The sequence below is a fragment of the Eptatretus burgeri genome, chromosome 15, assembly GCF_056783735.1.
Source record: "Eptatretus burgeri isolate ZD-2024b chromosome 15, Ebu_testis_v1, whole genome shotgun sequence".
In the NCBI taxonomy this organism is placed as follows: Eukaryota; Metazoa; Chordata; class Myxini; order Myxiniformes; family Myxinidae; genus Eptatretus; species Eptatretus burgeri.
The window spans coordinates 28,531,996-28,544,193 of NC_140975.1; positions in this window are offsets into that span (position 1 = coordinate 28,531,996).

A 12,198-nucleotide genomic window follows, 5' to 3' on the forward strand; every position below is an offset into this window, starting at 1 on the left:
GCCCACTGAGCAGATTGTGGAACATGCGGAAGAGCCAGATGCCAGACCGAGCAGAGTATTAGTCCATTAGCATTTATGCGTACAGACCTTCTCGCTGCACTTCACTTTTGGACTATCTTCTCACACGTTCTTTGCTTTGTTTCCAACCCCCTTGATCCACATCTTTGTACCTTCCTCTCCACACTTCACCTGCATATCACCGTACTACTCCATCCGGCCATACACCATAGACACCCTCAGTTTTCGTCCCTCCCTTTCCCCTCCTCAGTGACTGGGTTTGTGTTAGTCCGTTGACCGTGCCTGGTAAACAGTGGTTGCCAAACACTTCAAACTCTGTCTGTCTGTCTGTCTGTCTGTCTGTCTCTCTCTCTCTCTCTCTCTCTCTCTCTCTCTCTCTCTCTCTCTCTCTCTCTCTCTCTCTCTCTCTCTCTCTCTCTCTCTCTCTCTCTCTCCCTCCCCCCCCTCTCTCTCTTTCTCCTCTCTCTCATTTCCCCAGGGAATGATTCTGATGGCACCTGTTTTGTTAGCAGAATTGAGATTGAAGAAATTTTAGGATTGGGGCAACTCTGCACTGTCTCTTGTGTTTGTAAATAATTGCATTTATTTTGCTGCACCTCACCAATGCTTGCTTTCCCCTGCTGTATGTATTTTCTTTGGAATAAAACCTTTGCTTGCTTGTCCACATACCTTTCCTCACCCTTGCTGTAATAAATTGCTTGCATTGTAAATGTACCCAGTTCATTGTGTCTTTTCTTCCATTGGTCTAGCATAATCTGCACGTAGTGTAAGCCGGGAAGTTATACCCTACAAATTGGCTCTGCACATTAGTCACCACACTGCGCATTTGGCAGCTCCACTCAGCTCCACTTGATCACGTAAGACAAGGCAAGTACACATCAAGGGCATGGGCCCCCCTTGTCATCCAAAGGTAAGGTAACCAAGCAAAGTAATAACACCCTGCTAGGATTGGCGGTACCAATCGGCGTTCATGGTTGCTTAACAACCTGCCGGAGTGATGAACAATTAGAAAAATAGTTATCTGTGTTCGGTGGCTTCAGGACCGGGTGTTTGGGAGAAACTCAAGTGCTTCCCCTCATAGTGAACCTCAAACTCCAGCCCATAACAACACATACGCCAACTCGAGCATGCCAGGTACGCCAATATACACGGAATATAACATATAATTCAGAAGATATATATTGTTGCGGTTCTCGGAACCACATGCATACAACATATGTGTCCCAAGATAGTTATCCCATTAGTGTACGTGTAGTTAGATCCCGACCTTTTGTCTAGCGGGACAGCAGGGAGAGTGTTGCGATGGGCTATTAGTTAGGTTTATTAAATCATTTTCCCCTCCATTCCACTTCCCACTCTTCCTCTTTTCACTCCTGAGGTGCCTTCTGCCTCGCTTACCACAGCATGACGATCCACGGTGCCTTCTGCCTCGCTTGCTCCCCTCGTCTCGCTTACCACAGCGTACCACCGTCTACCTGGAGTCTCATTTTCCAGGCGAGAAACCAGACATGGGCGGAGTGTACCGGCATCTAGCCGGGACCCGGCCCAGGAAGGCGGACCACGTGAGGGGTCAGAGCCAGTCGGAATGCCCGACTCGGATGATGACGTCGGATTCGGCATGGCCCCTCCCCGAACGTCGGGCTCTATAAAGCACAGAGAAATCCTCCGTGTAAGGAGGGAATTTGAAGGAATGAGGAATGGAAGGAATTGAGGGAATTGAGGAATTGAAGGAGTGAAGTGTGTTGAGAATTGTAGCAGTTAGTGTTCCTGCATCTCGTCTCCGCCCACACGATCTCGACGAATCGCTTCCCACCTGGTCCCGCCTATTGCTCCACCTTCGCCCTCTGGACTCCTCCCTTCTCCGCTCAAGCTCCTCCTGTTCGGAACATGATCTCCACACGTGTGGCCGTGGCCAGAGCGACGTGGCTATTGTTGGGTGCCGCACCATGGAGCATCCCACCCCTGAAACATCCAGGTACCATAAACTACAACCTCCACCCCTCCCTCTCTGGCTGCAAGAATCCTTCACATTTGGGGTTTCTTCTTTTTCTCTGTGTGTTTCTGAGTGTGCTGGCGCCTGTCTGATAAGTAAGCTTGTAGAAGATCTTTTATTGTTGTTACTGTGAATAATCTCACGTCAAGTCTGCACTGTGTCTGCTTTAATAAGTTGCTTGTATAATTGTCGTAATTGGCCGGGTCTTTATTCCCAATGGTCTGTTCCTTCTCGCCGGTACGTCATTGGCAGTGTCGCTCGGCTGCATCCGATCCGGAAAGGTGATCCGGTAGAGTGATCCGGTTCGGACAAGGCGTACCGAGGGCGGGTTCCCCAGTGGTTAAACCACATGGTTAATTGGGTAATCCGATTCCATAGGCGGGAGGACCCTAAGTCACGCGGTTGAGTTATTGGCGTCCACGGTCGGTAAAGCGACCCGCCGCATCACGTGAGCGACGGCCCACAATTCCGGGGAGTCTGGTGGGAATCGACACAGCTTCCCCCACCTAGTGGTCTTCTCACCCGACCCTGCCGGCCCACGACAGTTTAGTGTCAGGAGTGGGATTGATCAATAAAAATTTACGCGATTCGAACCCGCAACAATTTGGTATCTGGAACGGGATTCGAACCAGGGGTGTGCTTCGCAACCCCCCCCCCCCTTCCCCCTGAAATTAAGAGCAGGATTCAAATTTTAGGTAAATATCGGTATGGACTATGGCGGACCAAGACGAGCTGGTTCAGGTGGGTTCTGAAACAATGATAGAGGAATCCTTGGCTCAGGACGACAGATTTGAGGGAGATCTTTCCCTGCAGCCATACCCAGAGGTAACATTGGGGGCAACTGCGACAGCGACAATGCTTGGGCACCCTCTGCATCAAATTTCCCCCACGGAGGACCTGGCGATCCCTATCGGATCCACACCCGATCATAGCAGATCGGCCTCGCTGGAGCCATTGGGCACGAACCAGTTGATGGAGATGATGAAGCAAATGATGCAAACGATGAAGGCGGGTCAGGAGGGAATGAAGGCGGAGTTGGCAGAGGTAAAAGGCGAAATGAAAAACATGGACCGGAAAATGGCGGATGAGATCAGTACTCTACGTGGGGAAATGACCGAATTGAGAGGGAGTGTGGAGGCTGTTCGGACCGTGATGATGACGGGCAAGGTCGAGGGGACGAGTGAAACAACAATAGTCAAGAGAGAAACCTGTAAACTCGGACAGGTAGAGACAAAGAGCCAGGAATTCTCTCTCTCTTTCTCTGCCTCTTGCTACAATGTTGTCAGTCATTGTTCTCCAACACAGGAGAGCTCACCTGTAGCCCTTTTATTTGTGTTCAAGCTCTGATTGCTGATTTAATAATTAAAGCGACTGGTGTTTCACCTGTGAGGAATGAGTGTGTTCATTTGATAATAACTGAAGTTTAGTATTTTGAATGGCATTGATTGTTTTCCATGTGAACACAAAAGATTTTATTCGTGAAGATTGTGCCGAATGAGGAGAATTGTGTGAAGTGTTTTGGAAAATGGTGAAATGAGACTGAAATTTGTGTGAAAACAAGCGAAATGTGTTCATAGTTTTGAAGAAATTGTCATTCTTTTTGCACATTAACTCAAAGTTTTCCTCATTGGCTTTATAGCACCAATTCCAGTGTGTAAACAATCGAGAACAAGGACAAATGTGTCCAAGAGCCGCGTCCTCAAGGTTTTGTCTTCACCAGAAGAAGAAGAAGAGGAAGAAGAAGAGAAGAAGAAGAAGAAGAAGAAGAAGAACAACAACAACAACAACAACAACAACAACAACAACAACAACAACAACAACAACAACAACAACGCGGAGCTCTCTTAGAGCCAGCGTTCGCAACGCGACACGGCTAGAAATTCATAACAGAAAGTCGAAACATCAGCATTTTGATCACAATAACAATAACAACAACAACTTCCGATATTTCGTCACGTGCCTTGATGGAGCCAATAGCGAGACCCGTCATGGAGGTTCCTCGTTCATGACGAGAAAATAATGTATTTACGAAATTACAATACATTAAATGGAATAATCTTTAAATAGTAACGTGAACTTTTCGAAACTTTCAAGCAAATGTCCGAATATATTTAAAAGTTCATGATAGACGCTCTCAAAAGGCACCCTCAATGCAAGGATGTGTACAGGTGTTTAGTATTTAAGGAGATTCGGATCCTGTATATAAGAGCCTCGTCCTAAAGGTTTTGTTAGGAGGAGGAGGAGGAGGAGGAGGAGGAGGAGGAGGAGGAGGAGGAGGAGGAGGAGGAGGAGGAGGAGGAGGAGGAGGAGGAGGAGGAAGAGGAAGAGGAGGAAGGAGGAAGAGGAAGAGGAGGAGGAGGATCTGGAAGACGACGAGGATGAGGAGGAGGAAGAGGAGGAGTACGAGGAGGAGGAAGAGGAGGAGGAAGAGGAGGAGGAAGAGGAGGAGGAAGAGGAAGAGGAAGAGGAGGAGGAAGAGGAAGAGGAAGAGGAAGAGGAAGAGGAAGAGGAAGAGGAAGAGGAGGAGGAAGAGGAAGAGGAAGAGGAAGAGGAAGAGGAAGAGGAAGAGGAAGAGGAAGAGGAAGAGGAAGAGGAAGAGGAAGAGGAAGAGGAAGAGGAAGAGGAAGAGGAAGAGGAAGAGGAAGAAGAACACGGAGCTCTCTTAGAGCCAGCGTTCGAGACGTGGTTAAAAACGGTAATGTCAATTTCTCCTTCAAAACTGAACACCTGGATTTCCTACAAGCATGGTGTACCCATTTACTCTATTCTTTTTTTAAAAAACGGCACTTTTCCAAGAAAGTGTGGTTCCAATAAAGGAATATTTCAGTGGATAAGGTACTATATATTTATTACGTACACACGGAAGGGTCGTGGTGGGTTGGTGGCAGGGGTAGAGGTTGTTAGAAAAAAAAGAAAATTGCCAATTATTGAGAAAACAAATTTCAGGGAGGCTGGTCAGAGGAAGGAGGTTAGGTGAGTGTGTGATGAGTGGTATGTGGAGAGGAATTAGGTGATGGGAAGGATCTTGTATACGGTGCACATGATATTGTAAGGGCTCGAAAATTCCTCTATGTTTGCGGACATAATATACAGGTGACTCCTCAACCGGGAGTGAATCCAAGCGCTCTGCCAGGAAAAGCAAGAATTTTAAAATCCAAACATTTCCCAACCCAAGAGGATGCATGGATGCGTCTCTCAAAGGGAATGAGCCATCCTTGAGACAACTGGAGCATCCAAAGAGCGAATTCCAAGCATGTGCATGACATACTGTAACCTGCAACCCCTTTCTGAGGACAATGAAAGCTGACAAACGACTGGAATGTGGGAGGTGTGGGGGGGGGGGAGAGGGGGAGACGTAGTTTTTCAACTTTGAGATGCTAATCAGCTCGTGGAGGTGCGAACAGTGATGGCTGCAGTTGAGGAATGTGTCAGGCTCAGATGGTTCTCCTGATACATCTCAGGAAAGTGAGGTCACGGCAGGTGAATTTTCTTCTCCATGAGTTTTATCCAAGTTTGCTGGACAAATGGCCCAAACCTGAGTCCCATTCGTGAACACCTGTGTTGTCTCCATGACCCGTATCCATGGGAATGTGGAGGTGAGGGGGGGGATACGCACCCACCCCCCCTCCTTCCAAAAAAAAAATCACAAAGGTCGATGTTTTTTAGTCGTCGTGTTCATCGTGAATTCGCAAGAAAATAACAACAAAGAAAGAAAATGTGATCGTAGGGTTTCCTTAATCATAGTGGGGCAACTTAGCATAACAATTGTGCATTTTGTGAGGAAAGCACCAAATTTGGCACACCAGTCGCCTATCATATTATGAACAGATTTGGATATTGGGGCATCTCAAATTCAGCCGCTGATGGCTGTGGCAGCCATTTTCTACTGCCATCAAAAATTTTGAGATGGCCCAATATCCAAATCTGTTCATAATATTGTTACGAATTTGGGAATTCGATTGCACACAACATTCAGGTTCCTTTCGTCAGCTATGTCAATAAGTGCTTGTTCCCCAGATAGCTCACCTTCCATTGTTTAAATGTTTAGAAATCGATTATATGCGCTGCGGATCGATTTAATAGTTAGGGAACGAACAATGGAGACATCCCTCCCCCTCTTCTGCGAAGAGCAAGAAGAACCCTGCCGTCCCGTGACTCATGATGTCAACAACTCCCTCCCACCCGTGGCTGAGCGGGGATTGGAGCACGAGGGCATGAGTCATGGGTCACACCGGGAGCGGGGGAAGGGCAGGAGAAGGATAAGAGGAGATCTTTTCTTTTGTTCGTGGGCAGAGTTGGAGAAGGGAGTTGAGAGTAGCCGTTCAGCAGACCTTTGGGTCCTGTTTGGCTTGGGTTCGGGTTGAGGCCTTCAGAAGATTTTTGCTTCGGCTGGCTCAGTGAGCTTCGGCTGAGGCCTGGCTCGGGAGGAGGCTTTTTGCTTTGATGGTTCCGTGAGCTTCGGCTTCTGCTTGGCTCGGGAGAGCTTTTTGCTTCGAGCTGCTTTGCTTGGAAGGAAGTTAAGCCGGTCGCTCGGCTCGAGCTGTGAGTGGTGGCTTCTTCTTCTTGGTTCGTGGAGCTCTTTGTTCTCCATTTTGGTTCCCGGCTTGGTGCGACTCATCGACCTCTTCGTGGAGGTGGTTCCTCGGGGAAGCAACGCATCAATGGGAAGGATCGGCGCCTCGTCTCACCAGCACGTGTTGAGAAGCGCGGGAGGATTCGCGGGAGCTCAGGAAGGATCGCAGTTCACGGCGATTGGATCCAGCTCACTCTCGCTGGAGCCCAGGTCCGAACAACTTGAAGACCACACGAGGTGGAGAGGTTCGAGATAGGTTCTGGGTTTCAGGTCACCTGTCCTCCGAGCTGGAGCTCGTTATTAAAGGCCTCTGCCACCATTTCTTTGGTATGTGTGTGTGTGCGTACGTGTGTCCGTGGGCCCGTCTAACAAGTAGGAACTGCTGTTAAGTGCAAGTGACTGTACATAATAAGTAGACGGTTGTAGTTCTTTTGTCATGCTTTTGTTGCTTGTTTAATTGCATACTTGCTTTCTTATAATAAATGTCCTTGTGTGAATGTAAACCTGTTCGTTGCGTCCATTCCCTCATTGAACTGCCGCATGTTGCACTCGGAATATAGTTGGTTTTGAAATAGCCGGTAAAGTGATCGGGTCCAACGGGACTGCGCGATAATACCACGCTCGGTTATCCCAAAAGGAAGCGAGCTGCTTAAGCGGCTCGTTTCCAAGCGGTCCCGTTGAGGTACAATCTCTCGGTAACCTACCCGCGCGAATGATTAGGTAAATCGAAGATTTGGCGATCGGACCCTGTAGCGCATGGATAGAGTGCGGACAAGGTTGTGGTGTGGTTGAAAACACACCCGTGGCTGGTTTCCGGAGTTGATTCAGAAAGCCGCGAATGGATTGTCTGTTCGGTGGACGAAGCGACTGCTATTGGTTAGAAGCGGTCGTTCGCACGCTGACGGGCGGGAAATTACAACACTGGTTTTCAGGAGTGTGGGATTCAAATCCATCCCGCCGCAAACTAAATTAACGGGAATCGGACCAAGGGTGTGTGGAGTGACCCTCGGTTCCCATTAAATTGCGGGCTTAAAAATTTATTCCGATAAGCAAGATGGCGGTTCAGGGCGAACGGGTGCAGGGTGGATTAGAAATGTTTGAATGTCGGATCCATCGCCCGGGATGGTTCTTTTTATGACCCCACCACTAATTTTAATCAGTGAGCACTCACCCTAGACTGAGCACGAACTTTGCCGGCAAACGGAGTCGCAAAATAGCGGCGTGATCGCACCTCAGCGCAACACAGAGTGGGCTGCTGTTATTAGTACAGCGAACGGCACGACACGAGGCGGGAGCTCCCAGGCACCGTTTCAAACCACGTGGTCATGGCAGGCGAGGCAGGCGGACATTGGCGGGCTTCAGACACAATTGGAGGAAGAATGCAAAACGGAGCTGGAAGAGGAAAAACGGAAACACAATTTGGAATTAGAAAAACTGAAGCAAGAGGTAGGAAGAGGCAATCGGGACAGAGAAGGCCAAGAAGAGATGATAAAATTGAAAGAGAAACGCCTGGATGAACTAAAGGAATACGGTTAGAAAATGAACGAATTGTGCAAGGGAGAATGGAAAAGAAGTGATGAGGCCAGAAAGGAAAAATGGGAAAAAAATTCTGAGTTACAGGAACACCAAAGCAGAGAGAGAATTACAAAACGAACTGAGGATGTTAAGATAGGAAAGAACGAGAACGGAGAATGAAACATTAAGGAACCACACTGTGCAGATCGAACAATTAGAAACCAAAGCAAGACTAAAGAATGAGATGCAAGAAAGAGTAGTGAAAGAAGGAGAAATGAAACAAGAAAGGGAGATTAACCAATTGAAAAAAACGATGAGATTGGAGAATGAAGAACGTGAGAGACGGTGGGGTGGAAAACAAAAACAATATGAGTTTGAAATTGACCAACTCAAGGAAACAGCAAAATTTGAGTCCACGGAGATGGAAAAGCTCCGGAAAGAAAATGAACAACTAAAGAGGCTCAGAGAGGAAGAACGACTCAAATGGGAAGGAAAATGGAATGAGGAAGTAAAGGAAATAATAAAGGAGGTAGCGGTGACAACGACGGAGACGCAGGAAATAGAAATAACAGAGACACGGGAGATAGAGGAGAGAGGGGGTGAAGTGGACGACACAAAGGACGAACACACACACATGGAGGTAGTGAGGGACAATGGGGTTGAGCTTGAGGAATGTGTTGGGACCCGATGCAAGCAGCAGGATAGCCTCCTTCAGGAACGAAGGGAGTAAATGTGCCCCCTTGAGGCGGATCGCGACGAGGTGAGTCCGGTCAAGCCTTGCGAGGTAGAGGGGGCGAGTGCTGTGAATGGGTGCACATGGAGCTTGGGGGGTATGGAGACCCCGGGAGTGCTTGAGGTAGCGCAAATCCCCAGCATGGTCGTCCCGGTGTGTGTGGTTACGAGTGTGGTGAAATGCGTGCTGGAAAGCACGCATTGAGCGAGTGGAAAGGTGTTTAAGGGAGAAGCGCCGTGTGTGTGAAAGAGACCGCAAGTGTGAGAGCGCTGTATGTGAGGGAGATGGTGGTGGGCATGCGCGAACATGCAACCGCATGTCCGAGTGTCATGGCGAGGTGTGTGAGCGTCGTGGCACGTGGAAGTTTGTGCGCGAGAGTGCAATGACGACGGTGCCTGACGGTGGACAAAGGCCGAGTAGTGGCCGTAGCTGCATTGGGGATCGTGCCGGATTTGCACAGCAGAGCGCGCGGGGTCCGTGCCGTGCAACATACAAGGCCGCCACGTGCGCGCGTGTGGGAGTGAAGCCTGGTCCGTAAATGCACGCAGTGGATTAGCCGATCCCGCGGACGGACAGAAGGTAGGCTGGATAATGGATTTGGACCGGATGGGTTCTCCAGGCGGGCATGCATGTGAAGCTCTGATGAGCAGAGCACATGTGTTCGCGTGGGGAACCCCTCGAAACGCGAGGCTTGTTTTTGATGCGCAGGGTGACATCGTGGCTGCAGGGTTGGAATCCGGCAGAAGGGAATTCACTGCCGCATGGTACCGTCCGAGGAGGGATGAGATGCGCGAACAGCTGCCATAACGTCACGGGGATTGGAACGCAGGTTGCAAGTTGCCGCGCTGGTGCATTCATGAAAAAAAAAGCAAGCCTCGCTTCGGGTGAACAGGATTCCCTGGGCAAGGGGTGGAAGACCCCCCTGTCAGCGGGCACAGTAACTACTAGTTAGGGGGATGGGTTAGAGATAGTTAGACTGGCTTCATGGGGACATGGGTTGGTTGTTCCTCATGGAGCCTGTGGAATGTAATAGTTAGAGGGATTTCAGTTTAGATTTAGGAAATGGGAATTTTTGGATTTTTGGAGGCATGGACAGATTGGAAATGTGTAGTGGAGACGTAGCTTAGCTACGTAGAGTAAAAGGAACGTGCATGAGTTTTAAGGGATGACGAGGGAGCACGAGTGAGTCAGGGGATTTAGTTAGAAGGATTGCAGTGTGGAGTGTTGGTGTGAGTTGCGAAATGGAAAGTGTGTGAGAAATGAGTGTGGGACAGAGGGCCCAAGTGTGCGAGTGGAGTGAATGTGGTATGCATGGTGCAAATGACTGGTTGGGGGGAGGAGTGATTCCCACCCAAGTGACCCCGGGGTCAGTTTAATGTTAGCTCATGGGTTATTCAAATTTACTAACAGGAGGTCGTTTTGTTGTTGGTGTCGAGAGAAGGCACGAAACCAGTTTGGAGGGGTGCAAGAGTACATGGACCGGCTGGGAGTGGAAAGTTGAGTATTTGTCTCGTGGGCACCCCGGGCACCAGACGAGTCGGCCAGAGTAGGCCAAGGGCCTAAGAGGGGCCTTGATAGTGTAGTGGGCACGGGCGACCCTCAGAAAGGGACCCGGGGCATCAACACGCCACGTGGGCATCGGAGGGGGCAATGCCAGAGAGGGCAACCCCCGCGTTGTGGGGAGCAGCTAGGCTCGGAGGCAGCTTGCAGGCCTGGGGGTGCCATGGTTAGAGTTCGGCAGAGGGGGAGTTCCTGCCAGTTGAACCAAACTGCCCAGCCAGGAAATTGTGCGAGGGCACGAATGAAAATTTGAGGGCAAGGCCCAAATTTATAATGGACACCAAAACAGGCGACGGGAATCATGGTTTTTAGAACCGATAGTTTAAAAGTGTGAGGCGTTTTTGGAAAGCCCCGGGGTAGTTTCAGGTTAATGAATGTTAGGGTAGTTAGGAGTTGTACCCCTTCGCACCATCCATCCCTTCGCTCGTTGTTGGCCGCTGGACTCACCTTGGTAGATCGCTGAACTCTGAGGAGGCCATTCTGAGGCTTTGTTGGGCCTCGAGACAGGTCGCTAGTCTCTCCCTATTCCCCTCCAGAGGGGGAACATAGGGATTGGGAGTAGGCTAGGTTGACAGGATAGATTAGCCAGACAAAGACGATAAAGGCAGTTAGGGAGACAATTATAAAAGGGAAGTAAAAATCATAAAAATAAAGAGGGGCTAAATTTTGTTGTGTTGTGTGGCAAATTAAGGGAGTGAGTATGGACAGAGACAGGCAAAGGTGATAGAGTGGGGGCAGACAGTAGCCTAGGTCCGAGCCCACCTTCAGAGCGGCCGGCACCACCGCACTCCCTCCAGACCTGATGGAACCACAACAGAGGCTGGCCAGCTTCACCTGCCGGCCTGTTGTGCTGCAGCCGCCTGTTCTGCATAGGCTTGCCTTGCCATGCCTTGTTTGCCTGCCTCTGCCATGACCCCATGCCTGCTAGCCCTTGTTTGCATTTGCCCCTGTGTCGATCCATCACTATGTGCACCAGGACCATCCAGTTTTGAAAGGACTGCCCTGCAGGCAGCCCGTGCATCCTTTATGTTCATTTGTTTTTGCGACCATCTCCATCCACTCCCCTGCACTAATGACTTTGTTATGACTTTTACCTTCTCCCCTTTCACAGATCACAAGTCCTGGGCCATGGTTAAGTAATGGATAAGTTGAGTGAAAATTGTAAATACGTGTAACCCCAACAGCATGTTTGTTTTTACACCGGCAATTTGAGTTAAGTTGTCTGAATGAGTCTGTGAGAGTTTGTTTAGGTAGTTACGCAGCAGATTAGGTTATTTACTTTTGGGACACATATAAAGAAATGTCGCACTCAGGGATCCGAAGGTAGAACATATGAGGGGAAAACTTACACATGCTGGTCACACGAAAATTTGACGACTCGGGACGAGTCTGTAAAAAGGGGAGGGGGTAGTGTTACGAATTTGGGAATTCGATTGCACACAACATTCAGGTTCGTTTAGTCAGCTATGTCGATAAGTGCTTGTTCCCGAGATAGCTCACCTTCCATTGTTTAAATGTTAAGAAATCGATTAGATGTGCTGCGGATCGATTTAATAGTTAGGGAACGAACAATGGAGACATCCCTCCCCCTCTTCTGCGAAGAGCAAGAAGAACCCTGCCGTCCCGTGACTCATGATGTCAACAACTCCCTCCCACCCGTGGCTGAGCGGGGGATGGAGCATGAGGGCATGAGTCATGAGTCACGCCGGGAGCGGGGGAAGGGTGGGAGAAGGATAAGAGGAGATCTTTTCTTTTGTTCGTGGGCAGAGTTGGAGAAGGGAGTTGAGAGTAGCCGTTCAGCAGACC